The 5,399-nt window shown below is 34.7% G+C and overlaps 1 long non-coding RNA gene across 8 annotated transcripts; it reads left to right on the top strand.

Moving 5' to 3' along the window:
• The first annotated feature begins 346 nt into the window (after positions 1–346).
• LOC109705032 lies at positions 347–4,689 on the top strand. 8 transcript variants are annotated; one of them, XR_002214580.1, is made up of 6 exons: positions 347–481; positions 581–1,404; positions 2,040–2,148; positions 2,352–2,619; positions 4,185–4,284; positions 4,408–4,689. It is a non-coding gene; the product is annotated as an uncharacterized LOC109705032 (long non-coding RNA). The 8 variants fall into 8 exon arrangements; XR_002214585.1 differs by having other exon boundaries at positions 350–471; XR_002214584.1 differs by adding an exon at positions 1,932–1,949 and having other exon boundaries at positions 352–1,404; positions 2,066–2,148.
• The last annotated feature ends 710 nt before the right edge of the window (positions 4,690–5,399 follow it).

The raw sequence follows: 5,399 nt of genomic DNA, 5'->3' as shown, positions 1-5,399 counted from the left end.
AATTAAAATAAGAATTTAAAATTTAAATTTTAAATATTTTCAAAAATAAATGCTTAAATATTAAATTGTTAATTAAACTCTTTAAAAAATATTTTGGGAAATAAATTTATAAAAAGAATTCTAAAAAAAAACCTCCAAAAAAATAAAATATTTTGCAAAATAAATAAATAAATAAGGAAAGTTAAAAGAAACAAAATAGTTTGTAAAAATAAATGAATTAAGAAGACTTTTTATTGACGGTGGTTGTTGACGGTGGTTTTTGAAACAAAATAGATTTTTTTTTTTTTTTTTTTAATTTCCTTCTCTATAAATACACCCTTTCGAGCCTTTTATTACCCATCTTCGTCCTGCCTCCAAGCCCAGCTACCATCCAAGCCCAGCTACCCCCTTCGAGCCTTGCCTCCAAGCCCAGCTACCCCCTTCGAGCCGGAGCTGCACCCGCGATCAACCGCGCGCCCTCTCCAACCAGCTGTTCTCCACCGTGCTGCAGCCCCTTTTCCTTCTTTAACTAGCAAAAATTACTATTTTTACTTCTCCTTTTAACTACTCTACTCATTTATTCTTCTTATTTATTTTTCAGGTTAGACTCGATCGATAATGAATTCATCTGATTCTGAAGAACTGACCGAGCTTACCAAAGATTTTGAACGTTTAGTAGCAAGCAACGACAGGATACAAAAGAGAGTCGACAAATTAAGAGAAAAAAATAGTAAATTGAGTCAGAATACTAGCAAGATAGAGACCGCTACGAATGTCTGCTTAACGGCTGTTGTAGTTGGTGCTATCGTGAAAAAGAAAGCGGGCTCCCGTATTGCTGAAGCTGCGAAGAACTTTTCTAAGTGATGACTTTTTTTTTATTTTATATTTTTCGTACTGTTGTTGTTGTTGTTGTTGTTTTTTTTTTTCTTTTTTCTTGTGTTTTTATTATTTGTTAGGATAACCGGATTGTTGTGTTAACGTTGTGTTCTTGTGTTACTTTGGTGACACTTTTTTAATGGCTCTTGTGCAAAATGCAAGTAATAGTTAGTAATTAAGGGCACTTTTAAGTAACTGTTCTTAATTAAGTAATTATTAAATTTATTTTTAATTTTTTGAGAAGCATCGAAATTATACCCAAAAAAAAAAAAAAACGCTGGGTAATGGGCAAGCGGGAAAATTTAGCTTCGCGCGCAAGGCCAAAGTTAAAAAACCCTTAGCCGCGCGCCCTAGGTCTCTCGTCCGCGCCTCCTCCACTCCCCAACCAGAACGCCACCAGAAGACGAAGCATCACCCTTCGCGTCGCTACGCCCTGATTCCTGGGAGATCCTCTGCTTCGTCTCCTCGCCCGCGACCCCTCTGCCCTCGCTGCCGTGCAAGCGGATTGGGAGAACGATTTGAGCTTCCTCAACGTTCATCTCCACTTCGGTACCATTTTCCCCTCCCTCTGTCACTCTCTCTCTCTCTCTGTTTCCAAAATCACGATCGATTTTGTTTTCTTTTCTGTTTCATCCTTTTGGTCATGAGTATAAGGTTTTCTTTTGGATTTGTCCAAAATTAGACCTCATATCATAGAGCCCATTATAGAGTTTGCACTCATCAAGTTTTGAGCAAAAAAACAAAATTAGGCAAAAAAAAAAAAAGGTGTTGGAAATCCATTCGATTCAAGGATCTGTGTGTAGCTAATTTTAGGGCTTTAATATAACCTCATCATTATGATTTTGTCAGATCTAGGTGAATTGCTGCGAGTTTGTTGGTATAATTTTGCCGACGATTCGCATAATTTCGAACATGCTGTGTTAACGCGATAGTAACAACTTCATAGGTTGTAATTGTAATATCTTTTAAACGAACACTATAATGTAATTAACGAGTGGGTTTAATTTGTTCCTTCTTCTGTATGTTTAACTCCCTCTCCGCCTTCGCCGCCGCATTAATCGCCCGACTCCAAGAAGGCTCTCAAGGAGTTGCAGGTCGTCGCTTCCTTCATTAATCGCCCTTGATTCATTCTCATTATTATACTGTTTTCTTCTTTTTTTTCTTTTTTTTTTTTGATTAAACAGGGATTTACCCTATTTTTGGAGTACAGTGGAACAAGGAGTAAAATCAGCACATACGGAAAAATGAATTACATAAGTTGAACCCACAATCCAAACTCAATCATCCCCCCAGGTTGATCTCCAGAACTCTACTTCAGCCATATTATACTGTTTTCTTATTAGTGTCCTCGTAGTATAAGCTTCGCTAGTGTGGGTGTGTAACGCTTCATTTTCTTGCATTTTGATACTATTACTATTATTATTATCACTAAGCTTCTGTATTTTTGATGTACCTGGTGAGAAGATCTTTAAAATTGGCATTTTCAAATTTAACAGGGAGCAGGAGTACATTATGCGCATTTGACCCTGTTTAGAGGTCAACACACAGGTGTTTCGTTAGATTTGGGATTTCCTCCTCCACTTATTTCTCTGTACTGTGGCAGAAAGGAAAGTCAGTCTTCCTTGTTGCTTTGTTGGGATTGGAAGATCGCAGCAGATCACAAAAGAAGGAAAAAAAAAAAAAAAAACTTGGACTTGAATATTAGCTCCTTCTAAGCCAAGTGTCTTCTCTCTCTCTCTCTCTCGCGAGGCCTCCAGGCACGAAGTTAGTTCTTAATTTGTTTTTCACATTTATTTTTTATGTAATTTTGTTGATTTCTAGAGGAAAAAGTGGAAGTGTTTTGCTCCCTTCAATTGCAATTGCTTCCCTAATTGATCAATTTTCACTGTTATTCTTTTTTATAGGCTGCTTGTATTGGTTAGTAGTATTCATAACTCCTTTTTTTTTTTGCCTTTAAAATTCTTTTGAAGAAAAAGTAGTAAGTTCTGATTCTAGATTAATTGTGGTGAAGGAAATGTCTGCTTAATCAGGTCGTAGTTCCCTTTCCAAGCAATACTCTTGTATCTGTTCGACGATTTAAAGAAAAGAATAATCAAACCTAGAATAACTTTCTCTCTTTGCTGCTGTTTAGGCTTTTATTAAGTGACTGCAAAATTTAGAGCAACTTAATTAGTACATGGATTAAATAAAATTGCTTGGGTAATATACCCCTTATTATAAAACTAAAAACAATTGACTTTGTGGCTTTAATAAGAGTTTCACCTTCACACAAATTAACCAATATCCGTCCCAAGGGAGATTGAACCAATATTATATATATTGCGCATAAACCAAACGTGCATATACGCCAAACAAACTGTACTATCATCTTGCTTTGTCAACAGAAAAGGGGGTTTCATCAGCCAAGGGCTCCACAGGTCATTAACTCCTCAGCAACTTATTTCAACTATATTGACATATACTCGCAAACTAATTAATGGAACTTAGCAAAAAAAAACTTCATGATTTTTATTTATCGACATATTCTTCACCCCAAATGTGTTTGATTTCACTGTTATTCCATTGGTTCTGAACCTCTAATGTTGTTTTTCTTTGCTAAATATTTAGTAGCCGGTCCGTTTCATCTAATTGGTTTCTAGCATGTCACTTTCCTGATGTAAATATATATAGTTGGAAGTCAGAATCATACTGTCTATTCCTATGTCCTGGATGCTGCGGTAGCTCTAAATATCATCACTTGAAAATGGTTGGAGATCTTGCGGAATCTTTTAATTTATGAGTGTTCGTTACTACATCTTCTCTAATTATTAAAATACTATCTTTAGAACTTTATTTATCTTCATCTCTGTTTTCTTGGTCATATTGGTGTTTCGGGCAATATTAAGTGAGTAATGCGATCTACCAATATTAAGTGAGTAATGCGAGCTACCAAAATTTTAACAGGAAATATTTTCCATTCGAGTTTGTGGTTTTATGCTGTTATTGACTTTGTTTGAGCTAGAGAGTTCTTTGTCCATGCACAAGCAATATAACTTGTGTGTCAATGTTAGAATCTGATTGTTTTTGCAGTCAAATTTTTTTTTTTTGGTTTTTGGTTGGGCACAAACTGAATTCATTCTTGGAGCTATTTGTGCAGCTAAGTTTTCCTTTGTCATATATAATCATACCATCTTAATTAAATTTCCCTATCGTTAGATTCCTCATTATGCAAATTAGTGTGTCTTTATTTTCTTACTTGTTTAGTTTTTTTGTCATATATCAAACTTGCTACCTCATTTTAAGTCTAATGGCATAATATTGTTTGATTTTCGTATTATGACTGATTGTAGCTTTCTAAGCTTTTAGAATGTAAAGCTTGCAAAAGCAGCACTGAGGCCCGGTGCAGGGAATTTGGTTAATGCGATTATGCAAAAGCTACTTCTCTTGAAGGTATGAAATGCATATGTATTATATCATTGTGCAGTTAGATAAAACTGTACTTTCGCCTCAGTGTCTTTTCTTTTGGTGCAGGCTGGTTCTTTTCTCTAAAATTGGGTTTTTACTCTAATGCAGATTAAGCCAGCGAGAAGATGAAGCCATCTATTAACCGATTGCAAAGCTTCAATTCCTTCATTTTGTTTAGCAAGAAATATGTACTGATTGGAGTATATTAATATTGTATGTTTTGTACTTGGTTTTGGCTACTAATTAATGATGCATGATGTTTTACTTGTATTTAAATCTTTTTTTTTTGAACAACTGTGTTAGATATTGTTAATTTTTTTGGTTTATTATGGATGCTTAATGTAATAGTATGTCGAAATTTTATAAAGTTATCTTTTCATTCTTTGTTTTTCTTATTATTATAATTATTGTGTTCGATATCGTTTGTATGTGTTAATATATGAATCCCTATCGATCTATTTACAAAATATTTTTTTGCTGGCACTTTATTTTGTCGGGATATTTGATTACGAATTATAATTTTGTATTTATTACTGGCATTATTAAGTGCCGCTGAAAATAGGAATAGCCGGCAGTTTTGAGTGCCAGAAAAGATATTTTTTTCGACATTTATGAGTGCCGTTATAACTTTGCTGGCAAAAAGAATTGCCGCTGAAAATAGGAATAGTCGGCAGTTTTGAGTGCCAGAAAAAATATTTTTTTCGGCATTTATGAGTGCCGCTATAAATTCTTATAGGTGGCAATTTAAAGTGCCAGTGTTTTATCATTTACTGGCGGTTGACAATAAGTGCTGGCAAAAGAATTGCCGACTGATTTTTAACCGGCACTTTCGAGTGCCACAAAATTGTGCCGAGAAAAATTTTTGCCGGCACTTTTTATATTTTTTCCGGCAGTTTAAATTGTCCTTAAAAGACCCTTTTGGTGTAGTACACTGAATTGAGTCTAGATGGTACTAATCTGCACCTTATAGTTTTTCTGAAATAAATTTATATCATGCAAATATATTAGAATTAAAAGACTTATGATTGGTCACTGCAGCCATTTAAACATTATATGCTTAGTTCCTTGACAAAAGATTAAATTGGCAATAGGTACACCCT

This window comes from Ananas comosus, unplaced genomic scaffold (assembly GCF_001540865.1).
Source record: "Ananas comosus cultivar F153 unplaced genomic scaffold, ASM154086v1, whole genome shotgun sequence".
Lineage (NCBI taxonomy): Eukaryota > Viridiplantae > Streptophyta > Magnoliopsida > Poales > Bromeliaceae > Ananas > Ananas comosus.
Note: the sequence above shows the minus strand (reverse complement) of the source record. Positions and strands in the feature narration are given on the sequence as shown.